Here is a 21,973-nt window from a genome sequence, read left to right on the forward strand (position 1 = left end):
CGGCCTGGTTCAGCGTGGAGTGGCTACCGGCGGACGCTGCGGGGAGCGGTGGAAAATAACTTCCTTTAACAATGCGGACTGGTCACGGCAGCACGGGTAGGGGCCGCAGAGCCATATGCGACGTGGACGGCGTCGTTTTGCAGTGATGGTGCAGGCGAGCCATAATGCGGTGGTCGGTCATCAGCGAGGCAGCGAGCACAGAACAAGCATGGATGGGACGAGTCAGGCAGTGACGGAGCTTGCCTCCAAAGCAAGCAGGGGCTAGGGGTCACTTCACAAGTCAGTGACAAAGAAACAACGAGCGTTTGAGAGATGAATCAAAAAGTAATAGAAGACTAGCTACCAGCTATGAGCACCTCGAAAGGCACAAACATGTGTGGTAGTGAAGACAATAGGGAGTGCAAATTTTTCCAAAAATTAAAGTTGTGCCTTCATATACATAACATGCTCGAGTTATATTTTATTTTGCTTATAGAAATTGTTTCCCGTGCCAAACGGCTAAAACTACTTATTCTACTTTTCTTGCTAGAATTGTCATTAGCACATTTATGCATTAAGTAAACTAACTTACAATACCTATTTTGATTTTCTCAGCCACAAAGGTGGAATCACATACAATTCATTTATCATCTCATGTGCATTTAAAATTCCAAAACTTGAGAACTTGGTGTGTTAATTTCTTTTAAGCCTTAATCTAGGTGCTAAGCGAGCTCGTAACACTGGGGGTGTTACACGTTTTCTGTGATGATGGAGTTCGGTACTCCAAAATGATGGATGATGTCGAGGAAGAATAGCATGGCTTGCTCAGACTTGATCATGGAGATCGGCTAAGCTTTGATCCATTTTGTGAACTTGTCTATGGTGACAAGCAAGTGGGTGTAACCCCCGGGCGCCTTCTTGAGAGGCCCAACCAGATCGAGCCCCTAGACCGTGAAGGGCCACGTGATAGGGATCATCTGGAATGCCTGGACTGGGAGGTGAGTTTGTCGAGCATAGTACTGGCACCTTTCGTAGGTGCATACAATCTGCTCAGCCTTAGCTTCTGTAGTGGGCCAGTAGAAGCCCTATCGGAATGTGTTCCCAACTAAGGTTCTAGGTGCAGCATGGTGACTGTAGACCCCTCCATGGATATCACTCAGCAGAAGCTTCCCCTGTTCGACGGGGATATAGAGCTGCAGGATCCTGGTGTGGCTTCATTTGTAGAGTTCGTCCTCTACAAGAACAAAGGACTTGGCGCAACATGTGAGCCATCGAGTTTCTGTCTTGTCTGTCGGCAGCATGTCATGGAGGAGGTAGTCGAAGTAGAGTGTTCTCTAGTCATCTAGAGGATCAACCTCTGTCGCTGGATCCTCTTCAAGCTCCTTGACCTCAGGGCCAGACAGAGCCGTTGGTTGGTTAGCCCCCAAGGCTGGATCAGACGGTTCGTGGTCGGCCTATTCCAACCCTTTGTAGCATACCGAGGGCTTATGTTGGTCACTAGCGAAGACACCCATTGGCACTGGCTCTCGACCGAACGCCGCTTTTGCAAGCGCATCGGCTACCTCATTAAAGTGCCTTGGGATGTGATTGAGTTTGAGGCCGTAGAATTTGTCCTCCACCCGTTGGACTTCTTGGTAGTATGTAGCCATCTTGGTATCATGGTAGCTCGACTCCTTCATGACTTAGTTGATGACCAGCTGAGAGTCACCCGAATGTCAAGGCATCGAATACCCAACTCGATGGTGATTCATAGGCCGTTGATGAGCGCTTCATACTCAGCCACATTATCTGATGAGGGGAAATGGAGCTAAACCATGTACCGCATGCGGACCCCGAGGGGTGATACGAAGACCAGCCCCACGCCAACGCCCTTCTTCATCAGCAACTTGTCGAAGTACATCATCCAGTACTCTTGATCGATGATCGCCGGTGGTGTTTGGACCTTGGTCCATTCCGCGATGAAGTCAGCCAACACCTGGGACTTGATCACCATTCGGGAGGCATACATGATGCCTTGATCCATCAACTCAAGTGCCCACTTTGTGGTTCTTCCCGTGGCATCCTAGCTCTAGATGACCTCGCCGAGGGGGAATGACGGCACAACCATCATGGTGTGTGATTTGAAGTAGTGGCGTAGCTTCCTCTTGGTGATGAGGACGTCATACAGGAGCTTCTAGATTTGGGAGTAGCAGGTTTTGGAGTTGGATAGTACATCACTGATGAAGTACACCAGGTGCTGCACCTTAAGGGCATGCCCCTCTTCCTCCCGCTCTACTACTAGGGTGGTGCTGACCACTTGCGTGGTGGCCACTATGTGTAGCAGGAGGGATTCTCCGTCGCTTGGAGGAACTAGGATCGGGGGCCTTATCAGAAGTAGTTTGACCATATCAAGTGCCTTCTGGGCCTCGGACGTCCACTCGAAGAGGTTGGCTTTCTTCAAGAGTTGATAAAGGGGGAGACCTCATTCACCGAGGCGTGAGATGAATCAGCTAAGGGCGACGAGGCACCCTGTGATTCCCTAAACCCCCTTTATCTTCTAGATTGGGTCCATCCTTGTGATGGCTAAAATTTTCTTTGGGTTGGCTTCGATGCCACGCTCGGAGATGATGAAGCCGAGCAGCATGCCCCTCGGGACCTCGAAAACACACTTTTTGGGATTGAGTTTGATGCCATTCGCCCGGAGTTTCACAAAGGTTTGCTCAAGATCGGTAATAAGGTAGTCAACCCATTTGGACTTAACTACGATGTCATCAATGTAGGCCTCAATGGTCCACCCGATGAGGTCCCCGAAGCATCTAAGCATACAACGCTGGTACATAGCCCCAGCATTCTTTAGTTCGAACGACATTGAAACGTAGCAGAACGATCCAAAGGGGGTGTCGAAAGACATCGCGATCTGGTTGGACTCTTTCATCATGATTTGATGGTAGTCAGAGTACGTATCAAGGAAGTAGAGGGTTTCGCACCCCAAGGTACAGTCGACTATTTGGTCTATGCGTGGCAAAGGAAATAGATCCTTTGGGCATGCTTTGTTAAGACCCATATAGTCAACACACATCCTCCATTTCCCGCTCTTCTTTCATACAAGAACAGGATTAGCTAACCACTCTAGGTGGTATACTTCCTTGATGAACCCGGCCACCGAAAGTTTGGCTATCTCCTCGCCGATGGCCCTACATTTTTCCTTGTCGAAGCGACGCAGGAGTTGCTTCGCCGGCCTAGAGCCTAGATGTATTTTCAAGGTATGCTCGGTGACCTCCCTTGGAATGCCTGGCATATCCGAGTGTTTCCACGCAAATATGTCTTTGTTGTCGTAGAGGAAGTCGACGAGCGTGCTTTCCTATTCAAAGGAAAGTGTGGTACCAATGCGTACCATTTTACCCTCAGAGCTACTGGGATCTATGAGGACTTTGTTGGAGCCCTTTGCTGATTCAAATGACCCGATCGACTTCTTGGCATCGGGCGCTTCTTTGGCTACCTCCTCCTTAAGGACGGTGAGTTCCCTAGAGGCAATGCATGTTGTGGCATGGCCACAACACTCGACCTCGCACTCGTAGGTGCGCTAGAAGGAGGTGCTGATGGTGATGACCCTATGGGGCCTGGCATCTTTAGCTTGAGGTATGTGTAGTTGGGGATGGCCATGAACTTCGCGTAGCATGGTCATCCAAGGATGGGGTGGAAGGTTCTAGGGAACCCAACCACCTCAAAGGTGAGGGTCTCAGTCCTATAATTGAACTGATCCCCAAATGTAACAAGTAGATTGATCTGCCTGAGTGGCATGGCCTGCTTCCTAGGCACGATGCCATGGAAAGGTGCTCAGGTTGGGCGGAGGCACGTCCGGTCGATGCGCATCTTGCCGAGCGCCTTGGTGTACATGATGTTGAGGCTGCTGCCCCCGTCCATCAGCACTTTCGTGAAAATGGAATGTCAATTTTCTATTGCGCCGGATGCAAATTCTGGTGGTTAGCACATTGGTGCAAGGGTGAAGAAGTTAGAAGTGAAAACGAGTTGGTCGCGAAGATGCCGGCGTCGGTCAACTGACCGGACACTGGATCTGAATGCACCGGACGCTGGAAGGCTGCGTCCAGTCAGGCTGACGTATGGTGACGCAGTAACTGGAGTGTGACCGGACGCTGGCTGTGTCTGATCGCGTTCGACCGGACGCGTCTGGTCATGCTCGGGAGCTTACTGGAAATGACCAGACGCTGGGGGTTCAGCGTCCGGTTAGTTGAGTGCTACTACGTCCGGTCAAGTCAAATGACCGTTGGAATCGGGACACGTGGTCGTCTGCGAGCGACCGGACGCTGAGGTCCAGCGTCCGGTCAACATGACCGGAGCGTCCGGTCGGCCCGACCGTTGCCCAGTGAAGGGGTAACGGCTAGTTTAGCCCTTGGGGCTATAAATAGAAGTGGCCTTCGGCCATGGCTGGTGTTGAGCACCTCAAGGGACTTAGTGTCCATGCTTGTGAGTGCTTGGAAGCCCTCCATCACACACATACTTGATAGTGATCATTCGATTGTGTGAGTGAGTGATTCTAGTGCGATTGCATCGTGAGGTTGCATCGAGTGGCACTAGGTGATCGAGTTGCAAGCCAGTGGTGCTTGTTACTCTTGGAGGTTGCCACCTCCTAGATGGCTTGGTGGTGGTCTCCGTCGAAGCGCGCAAGAAGCTTGTGCGGTGCTCCGGAGAAGTGCTTGTGAGGGGCATTGTGCTCGCCCCATGGGAGCCACGAAGAGCAACTCTAGTAAAGCGTGTCATTGAGCTACCCTCACTCAAGGGGTAGGTTCTTGCGGCGCCCGACGTGCGGGCTTAGCGGGTGATGTTAATTAGCCGCCGAACCACCAAGTGAGCGGTCGACACAACGGGGACTAGCGTGTTGGCAAACACGTGAACCTCGGGAGAAAAATCATCGTGTCAACCTTATTCTTCCCGTTGGTTTGCATCCCCGTTACACAAGCTTGCAATTACTTTTATACATATTAAGCTTGTGTAGTTGCTCTTGTAATTAGATAGCTTGTGTAGCTTGCTAATTACCTTCTTGCTTGTGTAGCATAGAAGTAGCTCCCTTGCGTGGCTAATTTGGTTTTAGTAACCTTGTTAGTCACATTGCTTAGTTTGTGTAGCTAAGTATTTGCACTCTCTAATTAGGCATTGGTTGCCTTGTTATTGAGCATTGCTAGTGAGCATCGTTAGCTTTGTGCTTTTGCTTACTAGCATGTGTAGGAGCTCCCTTGTCGCTTAAAGTACTAGTGGCCTAGGTTTGTGTAACCTTGCTCCTAGAATTGTTTAGGAGAGCTCTAGCTAGCCCGGCACCTTTGTTGCATAATTGTTATCTTTGCAAGGTGCTAGTGAACATGTATAGTGGGGTATAGTCTTGGCTAGACCGATAGTTTTAATTCCGCATTTGTATCGGTTAGCTGACGCAATTAAGTTTTAGAAAAGACTATTCACCCCCCCTCTAGTCACCATCTCGACCCTTCAACGTGTAGGATGAACAAAGCATCGCTAAGGAGCCGCTGCCGACCACCCATAACGCAAAGGGCAGACGCTCGTGCACGTATAGGGAGGAGCCGGAGACAGGGCATTTTCTAGAGACATCGAGCGTCAACATGATTGGTCGAGGATTTGCATTAAGTATAGCTGTATGTTATATTTAAGATTGTATACATAGACAAACATTATTTGAAGAATAATCATGACAAGGACGTTGTGGAGGAACGTCGTAATGAAAATTATATTAAATATAAATATTAGAAGTGTACTTATCTTTGGATAGAAATCTGGTCGGCGGTGATGAAGTTGTCCGGTCCTCGAGCTTTCCGACCTGTCGTGACGGTGGTCGCGGTTGTCATAGCGCCGTTCTTCATAGCGATCATCATTGCGACGTGGTCTGGTGGTCGGAGCTCGGTGGAGCCGCTTGGGACATGGTCTGGTGGTCTAGTGGTCAGAGCTTGGCGGAGCCGCTTGGGATGTGGTCTGGTGGTCCGGTGGTCAAAGCTTGGCGGAGCCGCTCGAGACGTGGTCTGGTGGTCCGGTGGTCGGAGCTCGGTGGAGCCGCTCGGGACATGGTCTGGTGGTCCAGTGGTTGGAGCTCGGTGGAGCCGCTCGGGACATGGTCTGGTGGTCTGGTGGTCGGAGTTCGATGGAGCCGCTCGGGACATGGTCTGGTGGTCTGGTGGTCGGAGTTCGGCAGAGCCACTCGGGATGTGGTCCGGTGGTCTGGTGGTCGGAGCTCGGTGGAGCCGCTCGAGACATGGTCTGGTGGTCGGAGTTCGGCGGAGCCGCTCGAGACGTGGTCTGGTGGTCTGGTGGTCGGAGTTCGGCGGAGCCACTCGGGACGTGGTCTGGTGGTCGAAGCTCGGCGGAGGCTGAACATCGGGATCAATCTTGACTGGGACAGATCACTACGGCAGCTAAAGTCACCACAGGTGGTGTTGATAAAGAGGATCCCATCTGATTCGTCGGAAGATTAGCATGCACAACCCCTAAAAGGGGACCCCTACCTGGCACGCCACTGTCGACGAAATATGGTCGGCAGTCCACTGAGGGGGTGCCCGTGGTGATAGATTATCGGTAGACGGTGCATGTAATCAGGAACCAGATGGTTACAGAGGTACAAGACATAAGATTTATACAGGTTCAGGCCGCTAGTGTGGTGTAAAACCCTACGTCATGTGCTCTGTTATTTGTATTGATCTGGGGTGAGATCTGTTGTCCTCCCTGAGGGGGACCCCTGCCTCTCCTTATATAGTCTGGAGGAGGAGGGTTACAAGTAAAGTATCATATTTGGTACTATTACAATATCTAGTACAACTTGTAATCTTGCTATGCACGTCTTGATCTTATGGGTCGGGCCACCTCGGATGGTGTGGCCCATGTACCATCTTGTGGTACCCGGGGTATATCCCCCACAACTGTCGTCATTAGGTTTTGGGTTTTGCTTAGATTAATCTATCAAGAACAGTTTCGTTGTTCATCGGTTTGTGAGACCCCAACTTCGTAAGATTAATCATTCATCTGTAATTTGATTATTTTCTTTCTTGTTCTTGCTTGTGTTCTTCATTGCACAGGTAGGGATTAGCCTTCTTGGCAAGGTCAACCAGATCCGTGTCACAGTTGATAACCAGAGGAGTTATGGTGCTAAGATTGTAGGGTTCGATCTTTCGATCTGAAGCCAGATTGGTGTGTCATTCTCTGCCACAACGATAGTTATCACTACCTGACGGAAGATTGGGATCCCCGTTCCCATTAGTTGGGGTCCTGCGTCCGGTCAATCCGACCGGCGCATCCGGTCGCCCTGATTTTTAGTGGATAGTGAGCCCAACGGTTCTATTTATGGGGGCTCTCTATTTAAGCCCCATGAAAGGCTCTAGCTCACTCTCTTGGCTATTTGCATTGACATAGCAATCTAGTGAGCTTAGCCAAAGCTCTTCCACTCATCTCCATCATTGATTCATCATCTTTGTGGGATTGGGAGTGAATCCAAGTGCATTGCTTGAGTGTTTGCATCTAGAAGCACTTGGTGTTCGTGTTTTGTTGCAGGATTCGCTTGTTACTCTTGGTGGTTGCCGCCACCTAGATGGCTTGGAGCAGCGAGGATTGTCGAGCAGAGGTTGATGATTGTCTCCGGCTCCGATCGTGGTGATTGTGAGGGGTTCTTGACCTTTCTCTGTCGGAGTGCCAAAATGTACTCTAGTGGATTGCTCGTGGCTTGTGTGATCCTCATCTTATGTTGGATGTGCGGCACCCTATTGAGGGTTTGGCGTGTGATGCCAATTAGCGCATGAATCTCCAAGTGAGTGAATCATCACAACGAGGACTAGCTTGCCAGCAAGCAAGTGAACCTCAGTAAAAAATCATTGTGTCATCATTGATTCCGAGGTGATTGGTCTTCATTGGTATTCATTCTTATGATTGATTGGTTCATTCCTCGACTCGGTAGTATAAACATCTTGCTCTCTCTCTTTATATTACCATAAACTAGTTGTCAAGCTCTTTAGTGTAGCTAGTCATGAGAGCTTGTTAGTTTGATTAGTGTGGCTCTTTAGTTAGCCTTTGAGAGCACACTAACTTAGTATAGTGACATAGCTATTGTGTGGATAGAGAATATAGAAACTAGAATTGTGGTTGGTGGCTTGTATTTTTTGTAGGCTAGCGCAACACTCACTTTGCCTCATATTTGTCTAACCAGTTTGCTAAGTGTTGTTGTAGAAATTTTTAATAGGCTATTCACCCCTCTAGCCATTAGGACCTTTCAGCTGGCTGCGTCTGGTCGGTCGGACCTGTGCGTTCGGTCACCCTGAATTTCAGTGGACAGTGGTGCCAACGGCTCTATTTTGTGGAGGGCTTCTATTTAAGTTCTATGGCCGGTTCAAGCTCACTTTCTTTTCCATTTATATTGACATAGCTACATTGTGAGCTTAGCCAAAGTCCTCCCACTCATCTCCATCATTGATTCATCATCTTTATAAGATTGAGAGTGAATCCAAGTGCATTGCTTGAGTGATTGCATCTAGAGGCACTTAGTGTTCGTGTTTTGCCGCGGGATTCGCTTGTTACTCTTGGTGGTTGCCACCACCTAGATGGCTTGGTGCAGCGAAGATCGTCGAGCGGAGGAAGGTGTTTGTCTCTGGCTCCGATCGTAGTGATTGTGAGGGGTTCTTAACCTTTCTCCAGCGGAGAGCCAAAAGGTACTCGTGGCTTGTGTGATCCTCATCTTGTGTTGGTTGTGCGGCACCCTATTGAGGATTTGGCGTGTGATGTCAATTAGCGTATGAACCTCTAAGTGAGTGAATCGCCACAACGAGGACTAGCTTGTCGGCAAACAAGTGAACCTCAATAAAAAATCTTGTGTCATCTTGCTCCGAGGATTTCTTGATTGATTGTGATTGATTGGCTCCATCATATTATGATTGGCTCTATCCTCGACACGGCCGTATAATCATGACATCCCTTCACTTGTAATTATATTTCTAGTGTTGCTTTGCTCTTTAGTGTAATTAGTTTTGAGAGCAAGCTTGTGTCGAGTCTAGTAGTTAGTGTGGCTCTTTAGTTAGTCTTTGAGAGTACTCTAACTTAGTGTAGTGACATAGCCTTCGTGTGCTTAGAGATCATAGTCACTAGAATTATGGTAGATGGCTTGTATTTTTAGTAGGCTAGCGTAATTTTTGTTTTGTCTCATATTTGTCTAACCGGTTTGTTAAGTGTTGTTGTAGAAATTTTTAATAGGCTATTCATCATCCTCTATTCATTAGGACCTTTCATCAATTTATGTACCGCTTGTGTTAGGACATCAGTTGGGAAAGATATTATAGTAAGCGTCCATTGTTATTGTAAGAATGTGGTCTTTGGATACAATGATTATAACTGAATGATTTGTGTTCACTATGCTATTAAGGGCCGTTTATTGTTTTGTTATCACCATCGTCGTTGGTGGTGCAAACGTCCAACACCGTCGCTATACATATTATGCGGCAGGGATAAAAGTGTATCACCGCCGAATAGTTAATAACCCGGCATCGACTAAACGATCATCAAAGGCGGATCGTGGTACAAGGTGACGGTGACCATGACCTTTGTACTGACGGATCATACGCTGAAGCGATGGTGGTGTTAACCTCTACACAGGCGTCTCAGCCGTCAAACCAACAGTAAACCCGCACCGCTGACAGTCGGATCGAAGTATAAGGCGACGGTGCTGGTGACCACTACACAGACGGTTGATGTGCCCACACGATGGTTTTGATAGCCTCGACACAGTCAGATCATTTGCCAATGCGACGGTGTTAGTGTACCTCCATAGTCGGGTCGTGCTCCAATACGACTGAAGTAAGGACCTAATCACGGATGGATCAGCCAATCGACGGTGTTAGTGTACACCGCAGTCGGTCCCAGATGCCGACGGTGAAAGCTATGACCATCACTGTCGACAGCTTACTGCCGAGGCCGAAATTGGACTGCGATATGGGTTACGACGTGACTATAAAATATGCGAATATAGCAGTGCTTGGGCGATAACATCAAGAAGCCACCCCGCACGTTAGCATCATCGAAGATCAATCTGCGTTCCTATAACCGAGCACAGCTGATGGAGAACCTGAGGTCCCTCGCCAAGCAAAACACCCTGATGCTACCATTCGCCGTCGTCGACACCTCCACCACCTCGATGGCAAATGGGCAGGGCACCACCAATGGCAAGAAGAAGAAGGCGATGCTAACAAGACAGGTGGCCAAACTTGTCCTGAAGCCTTACAAGAGCAAGCAGCGGGCCGCTGCCGCTACTGATGAAGATGAAGACGCCATCGTTGCCGATGACGATGACCCCTTCGCCATGGTGCTCGTCGTTCGCAACGAGTCCGCAGGAACGGAGCTGATGTACGTGCCGCACTGGGAGTCCGAGTCCGTGCGCATCACCCCACACGATAGAGGCGGCGTACAACGAGCAGGTGCGATCGGACGAGACGTGATTGGGCGACGACCTGGACGGCGTCCCGGAGGACCCTGAGCTGGAAGAGGAGTGCCATTGTTTGCAGGTCTTGGTATAAGTTCATGGGCCTGCGCGCAATCATCGGTAACATTCATGTATCATTAATTTCTGTGTTCATAACATGTATTATTTGTGTTTTTGAGTTTTTAACATGAAGGAAGCCCTAACATATATTTTCATGTATAGAGTTTGAGTTAATTAACACAAGGAAATCGATCCTGAGATATATATTTTTGTGTACAAACACAGGTAAAAGGGAGTTTTTGAATTGGAAAGGATCCGTACTTACTTTCGTGGTCGGCATGTTCCTAACACAAAATGTAACTAACGTTACATCAAGGTAGGCTAAACTCAGATCTATTGGATCATTTTTTTATACAATTAATTAGTTTTCAAATTAATTGCTTGGACAGTCCTAATTAACTACCATTCTGGATTTTTCAGCAATGTTTTCATGAACATTGTTGCGAAATTCTCCTTTGCGAAGAATGGAAGCAATGCCGGCCAAAGTACAAATGTAACGTTGATAACAGATGGATGTGATTCAGGAGTGTTTGAACGACGTGATAATAAGCACATAAACCAGCTCATTGCATCAGGAGAAATATCAAATTGGGACAGGGGCAGAGAGCATATAAAGGAGGTGTTGAAGGAAAGGTTCGAAGATTCGACGGTTACGAAAATTTTACAGGATATTAAATCTTTCCTGCTTGAGGAAGCCTACAAAAATGGGTATCGGAAGGAGGAAACAGATGAAACAATTGATTGGGACGCTCTACTGCACGCATCGTTTGGTGAAATTGAAGAATGCATCAAGGACCGTGGAACTCACTGCCAGATGGCATTCAGAATACTAGTACATAGTCACAAACTGTACCATATAAAATTTCAATGCATGTCTTCTTCTCTTTTTATGACACCTAATTTTTATCTAGCACCTTTTGTTTTGAATGCCAGCTAGTATTTCTAACATGTATACCAAGATTTCTAACTAGATAATAATTTTACAGAACAAACTATATTAAGGCACATCCAGACATTTCAATCTAGACTAGAGATTTTTATATTTGATTTTGTTTTACGAGCATAACATTTATTAGTTAAAATGTCAATTTCTTGATTCTTTTTCATTAATTTCACAACTTTGTTGCATTGTCCTTATGAAAGCATAAACTTTGTACAAAGTAGTACTCCTTCTTTATATTTCACTTTCTTTGTTGTAATGAGGTTGAAACTAATTCTCTAGTCGATTAAATGAACAAAAAGTATATTATCTGATATTGTATACTTTCTACAGTTTTTACTCATTCAGATCAAGAGAGATCAAGGAAGCATTGACCTCGAGTGGCTTAGATACATCCCCCGTGCAAAGGCAAAGTAAGATACATATATTTATATACTCGTATTAGTGCTTTGTAAGCTTACAAAAAATATGTGACTCTTTAAGGGACTTTAGCAAAGTAAGACAAATACATTTATATACTAGCATTAGTGCTTGTAAGATTACACAAAATGTGTCTCTTTAAGGGACTTTAAAGAGTAGCGACACTAAAATATTCATTTTAGTGAATTGATAGTGTAGGTTTATATTTTTGCAAATAAAAAAAGTTAGGCACATAATAATGAATAAGTATTCGTATTTTTTTGTCCATTCATTTAAGAAGTACCTACAAAGTATAATAGGGATTGGATATAAAAGTGTTGACTGCATCCGTCTCCTATCGCTGAGGGACAGAGGATTTCCTGCAAGCTACCACTTCCAATTTGAAATACTTATTGTCATAGGAGAGTGCATTTGGAACTAACAAAATTATAACAAATTCTTCTTATTATTTTAGGTTGATGTAAATGTAGCTCGCATAGTGACAAGGCTAGGATGGGTCCCACTTCAACCTTTAGGTGATTCTATAGAGTTCCATATGGTGGAAAGTAAGATCATCTTTTAGTTTTTGCCGTGCACAATTACATGCTCGAACTTCAATATTCCTCATCACCATCTTTTGTTCTTTTAAAGAGAACCTGTCATGGCTAAAATTAAGGAGTATCTTTAGCCCTTATTCAGCAATATCCCTTCACACAAACGGTAAGTTCTCTAGTTTGAACTGTTAATTTAGTTGCTTTCCTAGAATTCTATCCATGAAATACTATAATATATATAATCTAATATATGATGACAAATATAGGTATGAATTGCATTGTCAACAAATAACATTTGGAAAGGTATGCAAATTGATTTGTTTTTTCTGGAAAGGTATGTAAATGGATTTTTTTTTGTTTTCTCAGTACTGATGATGTGGTTTATTTGCTATGATAGTTAATATGCGCCAAAAATCGACCGAATTGTGGCGCCTACCCATTTACTGAAGATTGCAAATACTACAAAAGTCTCTTTGAAATGTTAGTTTCAATATCCACAGTCTATATAATACATCACTGGTAATATATTGTTGCATTTATGATTTTTCTTTTTCTTGAGAAGCTAAACATATAAAGGTTTCAACTAGTGAAACTAAATGTAAAGTTTTCTGTTCTTGCTACTTATTCATAAAGGTACAACATTTTAATTTGTCTTTTCATAAATATTCATTATTAAGTACACTTTGTTCTAATAAAGAAAATAATGCAATGTGGTGTTTCATAATAGAGCCAAGCACGATGCCCTTCTGAAGTATAGTCAGCAGGACGAAGGAGGGCAAATAGACATGGTTGAAAGAATACATGATGCTGCAATGGTCAAACCAAGTCGTGGACACATGTATCAGTGCCAAATTGAAATGGGAAAAAGTACAGAAAGGCATAGCACCGATCCTATTATTGAGATACCACCAACTCCACCACATGAATACCCAGAATCATCAAGTGAGGAGCAGTATGAACAAGAGTATCACAATATTATTGATATAGAAGATATTGTTCCATATTATGATGTAGAATTGGATCTTCGGGGAATAAAATCTATTGAAAATGCAAAGGGCTATCACATGGAACATATATGGTTTTGATCCATCCACATGACAACCCAATCCTAATTCAAAGAAGATACTGTCTACGAACAGGGTACCTTTGCGTATGGCAAGATTTCTCCTTTAATTAAGACAATAAAAAATATGTTATAAAATACCTCAAAGTATGCATATCTATTTTCTGATACGCCACTTTTGCATTGTATAGGTACATAATCCCATATAGGCATGAAATCTTGGACAAGGTTAGTAGTTGTTAGCATCATTCTTCCATTTTTTATAAGTTGTTTTGAACTATGCATTACTCTTTATGGAAGTAAAAAACTCATAATGATGAATTGCTTGTATTACTAGTTTGAACCAAGGGTTCATGGTGATCGCAACCCTTACCTCTTTATAATTCATGATTACGATGACCATAGTGTGGATGTTACAATTCTAGTGAGTTGGTGTGCTTTAATCTCATTTACCACTTATTATAACTATACGCTTTTGAAAATATTACAAGAACAATGCAAGCTTTCTCTTGGAAAACTCCAATTTAAGATCCATGAATAATTCGAAACTACTTTATTTCATAACAGATACCTTGTCGGACCGCAAACAGAGAAATATTCCCATTGAATGGCGTACATACTTTCAAATAAATGAGGTACACTATTTTCCATCCTTGTTCTTCTCATAAAGTCACTACTCTATATATATATTCTTACATACACAAAACTAAATTGTTTGATGTTGACTAACTGAATATATGTTGGGTAAAACAATCACACAAGCATCAAAGTTGAACACAAGTTTAGGTTGTATTCATTTCTTGATCGTACTGTACATGTCAGAGGGGGTATTTATAGAGGTCCTAGCATTCACAATCTATATACAATGACCATTCTACCCCCATCTCAAATCTATACACCTCCTTTAAACTACAAGGGCGAAGTGGTCTTTTTTACTATCCTAGTCTTCATTCTTCGACTTCATTGTCAATCTTTCTGAAGACTTTGTCTTCAGACTTAGCCAATTCTTGTCTTGTTTTCTCTTGACTTTGCTTGCCTGGCGAAGTCAAATTCTTGTCTTCGCTCCCGACTTGTTCCAATCTTCATCTTATTCGTAGCGAAGACAAATCCTTCCAGGCGAAGTCAAAATACCATCTTCGCTCTTTCCTTTTCTATAGACAAACTATGTTACAGAAATTGTAAATCCAACTCCAAAGTTCAGGGGCTACGGTTTATGACGAAGTCAAATCCCCAACAATATAGCATTCACTTTTCTAGGTTTTTGCGGATCATTCATCTACCCGTTCACCTATACAAATAAAAAGGGATATTTTTTGGAACTTCATAAGGTGTAGGGTGTAATTTGGCATATCATTAACTAATATCGCCAGAGGTATATTATCACTTTAAAAAAAATGTGATGAACAGTTGTTCAATAAAAGCACTAATTGCATTGCATCATTTACTCAGTTCAAACACAAGAAGGAATTCAACATTTATATCATTTAGGTATATATGGTTATGTTCTATTTCTTCTATGTGAACAAAATAATTAAAAAGATGATACAAAGTTATTGCTCCTATAGAAACAGAGAAGCTTCAATGGAGTGTAAATACATAATGCAGTATGGAACTCCTCACTATTAATTTAGTTATAAAGATAAAAATTTTAAAAATGTTAACAATAAATGCTATTAGTTAGCATCTTTTTCTACCCATTCTCTTAGGGTTCATTAACCATATATGAACTCACAGAGTCACAGGCACTTATGTTCATTTGGTGTTTCTCATAAGATAAGATTATGACTTTTTAGATGGAGAGATGTCATTTTGTTTTTCTTCACAATCATTTATCTTCATATTTGTGTAGGGTACATATGTTGTAGAGAATTTGAGCGCAGTTCTAGGCGTGCAACAATATTATCCGTGCACTGCATACCAATATCACTGATAGAGTACAACAAAAATTGGGAAGAAAAGGCACGATTCAAGCCTGAATCCAGTGGAAGGCAATGACAAAGATAGAGCCCAACTCAGTTAGATGTCACTAGTGATGAAGGAGCAATTGCAGAGCTATGGATGGATGCATGATTAGAGGGAAAATTGTGCACATTAAGGAGTTGGAATCGGGTCTAGGAGTAACAAATTCCATATAAAGTTAAATTTCTCCCTATTCTCTTCTGTCTTCTTGAGTAAGAGGACTAATTGAACGTGTCTTTAAGGTTTGGCAATTAAAATTGTGTGATAGTTTTATTGATTTCTTTTTATTAGTCATGTTATTCTAATAATTAGTATGCATAACATGTCTAATGAATATTCTTCAGAACCTCTAGTGCAAAGTAAGTCTTTTTATTCCCAGAATTTAACAAAAAAAGGCATGTGTTAACTGTTAAGTCACTGTTTTTTAGCTAACTGAGTTTAGCCTAGTTTATTAGGGTATCCACCTCGACTTGATATGGGTACTCGTATCGAGTGAGACGTCTATAGTGATTTCGTCAATCTCGGTATTCGTCGGTCTAGCATTCGGTCTTTTGGAGATGCTCATAGGGATAGTTTGTGTATGTGTGTGCATCCACAAGGATAAGTGTCTACTCAGGTATGTGAGTGTCTACACTTATACTGGATTTCAGAAAAATAATATACATATTTTTAAGTTTAACTAGTTTTTGTGAAAAGTAACGTAACATTTATATTTTCAATTAGGTTGTATCATATATATATTGGCTAAATTTGAGATTAATTGACTCATCAATTACAAGGACGAATAGCAAAAGAGTGAACAAGAGAAAGTAAAGTGCTTAGTGATAAGCCTTCTCTTCTTCCTCTCCCCCTCCCCCTCTCCTCCTTTTATAGGGGAGGTGGGAGAAGATGTTCTTTTTATGTCTCTCGGTGAGGCTTCTAATTATAAAAACACCACTAGGAGCTATAAATGGACCCTTGGGAGAGTTTGTATTTACAAAAATCCCACTAAAAGCTACAAACAGCCACTAAATATTACTATGTGAGCCCTACTCTACGTAATTTGGCCCAGAATAAGACGGTGGGGTCCCCAACATTATGACACATCCCCAACAATTAGTTTTATTAGGAAAGTAGACTAAAATGCAATGATTGTGAGGCTCCAATACAAAAAAAACAATGTTTTCAAAGAGAAACCTAAAAACATGTGATGTGAAGTTTTGGCACTAGGCCCCTAAAATTAAGTATAGAAATGATCCTGTGGTACAACGCTTGCTCGGCAAACTCAGGACGATCAATTTTGGCTGCTGTACCTGTTCTATATAGTTACATCATTCTTTTGTACACGAAAGAAAAAGAACAATACAATCAAATTTACATGTTCTATATAATTTCATCGTTCTTTTTGTACAAGAAAGAAAAAGAACAATTCAATCAAATTTACATGGTAGCACGTATAGTCGCATCGCGTCAGTTAACCGCTGGACTTTGATGCGTACGGCACGATCTGTTCTGAGCACATCACACAGTGCAGCTCCGTTCCATGCGTGAGGTGACAGAGCAAGTCCATCGGCGAGCCAAGCATGAGCACCCCGTCCCCGTGCCCGCGCGCCGCAGGTCCTGCGCCACCTGCGACATGGCAGGCCGGAACTCTGCCTCTTGCTGCCAACGCCACGCCAATCAGAGGAATCAAGCTTATCGATCGATCGATCGGCCAACGGCCGCGCGCGTCGTTGAGGTGCGGGACGACGACTCACCTGTATGCAACGGTTGATGATGTCGGCGAAGCGCGACAGCGACCTGACCAGCGGCGGCGGCGCGGCGAGGCGCGGCGAGGCCATCTTCCCCAGCGCGGCGAGGTCGTACAGCCGCGCGCTCGCCCACGGCACCAGGTGCCTCTCGCCCCTCGCCCGCGAGCTGTCGTACGGTTTGCGCCCGGTGACGAGCTGCAGCATCACGACGCCGAAGCTGTAGACGTCGCCCTTGGGCGTCCACGCCGCGCCGCCGCCGCCGTCCTGCCGCTTCCGGCGGCTCGTAGCTCAGCGTCACGCCGCAGTAATCCGACAGCTGAATCGAAGCCGAGCAGACAAACAGTACACACTTGCACACACGATTGGATTCAAGGAGCTCGGAAGTTCCGAAATGTTCTTCGGATCAGAGTATTATTACCTGAGGCACGAACGGAGCAAGGCCGCATCCGGAGACCGACACTCTGAGCTCGCCGTAGATCAGGACGTGCTCAGGCCTGAAATGCCGGTGCACCACCTGCTTCCCGGCGCCCTCATGAAGATACCTTGCAAAGCACACCAGGCACAGACACAGGCTCATCAGCAAAAACACTAGCTTGGATTCATTCACGCATTCAGTAACAGCTACACTAGCTTGGATTCAAATTCAACAACGCAAGCAGCAGAGTGTGTCCATGGTGGCGTACTCCAGTGCTTTCGCGGCTTCGAGGGCCACAGCAATCCGAGCATCCCAGCGAAGGGTGTCGCCAGCTTCAGACGCCCCGTGCTCGAAACGCAGCATGTCATCCAGAGTGCGGTCGCTGAAGTGCTTGTAGACGAGCAGCCTTTGGCCGTGCTCCACGCAGCAGCCCACGAGTTCCTCCACGTTGGGGTGCCGGAGCCCGGCGACGCCATGGACGATCTTCAGGAACTCAGCCACCGGCGTTCTCGCCGCGTCGCCGTCGAGCTTCAGCACTGAAAGCTAGAGAAGAACACAGAGGGATGCATGGTTGAGGCGAGAATGCCAGCCCTGAAGAAACTGGCTGTATGTACGCGTCAGAGTCGGCGTTCTTGCAAGGTTACTCTACCTTGCTTCCCGTTGGTCGATCTGCTGGATAGACCTTGCCGAAGTAGGTCTCCCTCATCAGATCCTGGTCGCTGAAACCGTTGGTGTATTGCTGCAGCGATGCAACGGTGAAGAGCATGAAAGGGAGTTGCAGGTGCACTGGCGGGCCTTCTGAACTGCGCGGAACATTCTTCTTATCTGACACGATGCTCCCGTTGCTGCTGCTCTTGAAAGATGATCCTGCTGCCTTGACATAATCTCTCGGAGTCCGTTCGATCTTCTCCTTAGCAGCTTCAGTGATAACAAATCAACCAAAAAGCAAAAAACATGAACTCAGAATGCACAAATGTTTTTTTGAGTGAAACAGGAGGGGTGCGCCCCCTACTGGACTTTTATTAAAATTACTCAGAAGTCAGAATGCACAAATGTTAGTGAAATGACAGCTGTACTCTTCCGTGTACCTGAATGAGGGTCTCTGTCTTTCTCCGGTTTGGCAATGGCAACTGCACGTAGTCTAGGAGGCTCCCTCACCGAGCTCGGCGTGCTCATCTCAGCTCCTCTCAGGTACCCTACACGAAGGGACCTCTCCCTGCTCCGTTTCGACGCCGTGAACAGGATCGCAACGACGGCGACTCTCAGCGAACCGGCGGCGAGGATGCTGAACCCGGCGGCCTTCGCCGGTGACACTCTGTCCTTGTGTCTGCTCGGAGGGGCGTCCTGTGGCGGAGCTGGAATTACATATATAGGTGGGTGTGAGCCAGAGAGGACTGGAGGCTCTTCTGGTGCAGCTGGTGGTGGTGGCACATGGCTTGGAGGAACCGGAGGCGGCGGCGGAGTCGCCGGAGTTGGGGAGGACTCGGGGGTCGGTGGTTCGGTGAAATGGTTGCCACTTCGTCTACAAAGAATCAAGCAGCAACGTTTAGTCAGACAGGCAACGAACTACTAGTATAGTGTAGTTGTGTGCTTGAGAAGAGAAGAGGTAAAGTGAATGATGGCTCGTCAAGTCGTCAGTCTTACAGGAATTTGGAGACTGAGAGCAGCTTGTCTGGGATTGGTCCGGAGAACTGATTGTTCTCCACGTTCCTGCAAATGTTCAAAAAAATCGGTGAGAGTGAAGATTAGGTGAGAAAAAAATGCAGTAAGAATTGTTAAGATAGCTTAACAGTGTCAGAGAGTAGTATTTGTTTGACAGCAAGGAAGTAGAAAGGTCGTTTCAGTGTGAGTTTGACAAAGAAATTACAGATCTGTCAGGGGAAGATCTTGAAGCACGTCGAGTGTCCCAGTTAGCTGATTGTTCTGCACATGCCTGCAATGTGCACATACACGACAAATTCAGTAAAAAAAAATCACTTTAGGCACAAGAAAACCATCCAAAAATGAAAAGCTCTGTATAAGGGTGGCACTTACAGTGTTGACAGTGAGCTTAGCTTTGCCATCGAATCCGGAAGTTCTCCACTGAGACTATTTGAAGAAAGATCTCCGCAAAGCAGGATCAAGGAGCAAACATCATTGAGATTGAGCTACACACAGGGTGTGCTTCTGACACTGAAGGATAAATTCAGAGTTGGTTCTCTCTCACAGCCGTGCCAGCGCCGGTGGTAAGCTCTGTGGCAGCGCGCCGCCGATTTGGTTGTTGCTCAGGTCCCTGTGCCGGTGGCGATCGAGTCACAAGATGATCGAAGAAAAGAAAAGATGAACTAGCACGCTCCTTGAATTTTGAATGCTCACAGTTTTGTGATGGCAGTGAAATCTCCAAGTGTCTGGCTCAGCTTCCCTCCCAGGCCTGCATCTGGGAGGTCTCTGTCAGCCAGGTCGACACACATGACAGATGACACATCAGTGAACTACTGAACTGCATGCGCGGAATCTCGTCTGCTGAAGAGCAGAGCGGCAGTGCCAATGGAGATGAACAGAGCTGCAGGCGTGCAGCCTTACATTGCGGTCACGTTGGCGCCGTCGCACTGCACCCCCTGCCATGCCTCCCTGCAGGGGTCTCCTCCCGACCCCGTCCAGCCGTCGAGGTCCGGCGAGCCCAGTGCCGCGTACAGGTCGTTGATGGCATCAACTGCATGCATTACCAAACCAAAAAAAATGACAGAACTTAAATTAGCCTCTGCAATGCAGTCTGCAAAATGCAAGATATATATACTGGGCAGAGCAGAGAAAGGTCGGGTCAGCAGAGATGGAGGCGGCGATCGAGCATGGAGGCTGCCCTCACCGTCCTTCTGGCTCGTGTAGGGTTCGAGCAAGGGGATGGGGAAGGGGAACGCGTGCGAGCAGGAGGCGAGCCATGCGAACACGGCGGCGGCTACTCCGAGCAAGCGTGTTCCGCTTCGCGTTGGGTGTATGGGTTCAGAGAAGACGCAACACACTGCAACAGCAATGGCGGCCGATCACGTTCACGTAGCCCAGCAGCTAGCGGATATATGTGAGCATCTCGTCTTCTTCCTTTGGTTGCCGAGATGGAGGGAGGTATGAGCTGGCTGCCCAGGAGTTGTAAGCTTGTGGAGCAAATAAAATAAGCATCAATGTCGTCACTGGTCGACCACACTTCACTCTACCTAGCTAGCAAGATTTTCCTTCCTCCAGCAGCATGGAGTAAACCATGAAATAATGTGGTCTAATGGTCATGATCAGCGGATAATTGAGCAGGGCGATGAAGTGTGACACAATCCGAGATCAAAGCGGTGGAGTTCCGGCTGGTGACCTACCAGGTTGACTGCTCGGTGTTGCAATTGCAAGTGAAGTGAACCTTTGGAGACGAAATCAGATATGCGCGGTTGCGTTTGCGTATGAGCTTGGGACCTTATGTCTCCTCACACATCACACTTGGCCTAGCTTTTTTTTTTGTTTATTTTCCTTTTATTTTTGTTAAAAAAAACTACATTCTTTTGGCCTTAGGGCCAGTTTAGTTCCAAAATTTTTGGCAAAATGGACACTGTAGCATTTTCGTTGTTATTTGGCAAATAGTGTCCAATCATAGTCTAATTAGGCTTAAAAGATTCGTCTCGTGGATTTCGTCTAAACTGTGTAATTAGTTTTATTTTTTATTTATATTTAATACTTCATGCATGCATCTAAAGGTTCGATGTGACGGGGAATGTGAAAAATTTTGCAAAATTTTTGGGGAACTAAAGTGGGCCTTATTATTGCAGCCTACTAACAGTAAACAGTCCACAACACATAGATGCAAGCTATTGTTTTTAGTATTCTATATAATTTTGCACATTTATTTTTTGTTAGGATCAGTTTTGCACATTTGTAAAGCAGCACAAAACTAAAACACTGGCATAAACCCAGATCTTACAAAAGGAGGATTCTGTATGGGCTTCATGCCAAACCTAGCCCATTTAGTTGTAACTATTCAGTTCGGCGGGCTGGGCTAGAAAAAAAAAAGCCACACGTTTCGCTCGGGGCCCAGTTATTCAGCCACCTCGCATATCGACCAGGTTCAGCGTATCTAGATTCCAGGGAGTGATTTCGGGCTTGTTTGGTTGCCGGCCACACTTTGTCACGTCTAAAGTTAGGTACAAGTCCTAGCCATATTCTATGGCAAATTAGTAGTATTTGGTTAATAACATAGATGTGACAAAAATAGTATGGTTGTTGTTTGGTTTATTGCTATAAATGTTAGACAAAAAGTTGTGGTACCTGATTGCGGCCTTTAAAATGCCCCAATTCCATTCGCGAGGATAAGTATCACAAATATATTGACAATGGTGTAGGTAATTAATCATAGTGTTAAGCATGTGCTTAGCTCTCAAGAAATTATAGAAAACAAATCATCCCATAAAATA

General features: G+C 45.3%; 2 pseudogenes; one reads left to right on the top strand and one right to left on the bottom strand.

The window, feature by feature from the left end:
- Positions 1-10,066: 10,066 nt before the first annotated feature.
- On the top strand, positions 10,067-15,465 carry LOC136462796 (DEMETER-like protein 3; annotated as a pseudogene).
- Positions 15,466-16,635: 1,170 nt separating this feature from the next.
- Positions 16,636-20,569, bottom strand: LOC136462805 (protein STRUBBELIG-RECEPTOR FAMILY 1-like; annotated as a pseudogene).
- Between the last annotated feature and the right edge of the window lie 1,404 nt (positions 20,570-21,973).

The sequence above is a fragment of the Miscanthus floridulus genome, chromosome 7 (genome assembly GCF_019320115.1).
Source record: "Miscanthus floridulus cultivar M001 chromosome 7, ASM1932011v1, whole genome shotgun sequence".
In the NCBI taxonomy this organism is placed as follows: domain Eukaryota; kingdom Viridiplantae; phylum Streptophyta; class Magnoliopsida; order Poales; family Poaceae; genus Miscanthus; species Miscanthus floridulus.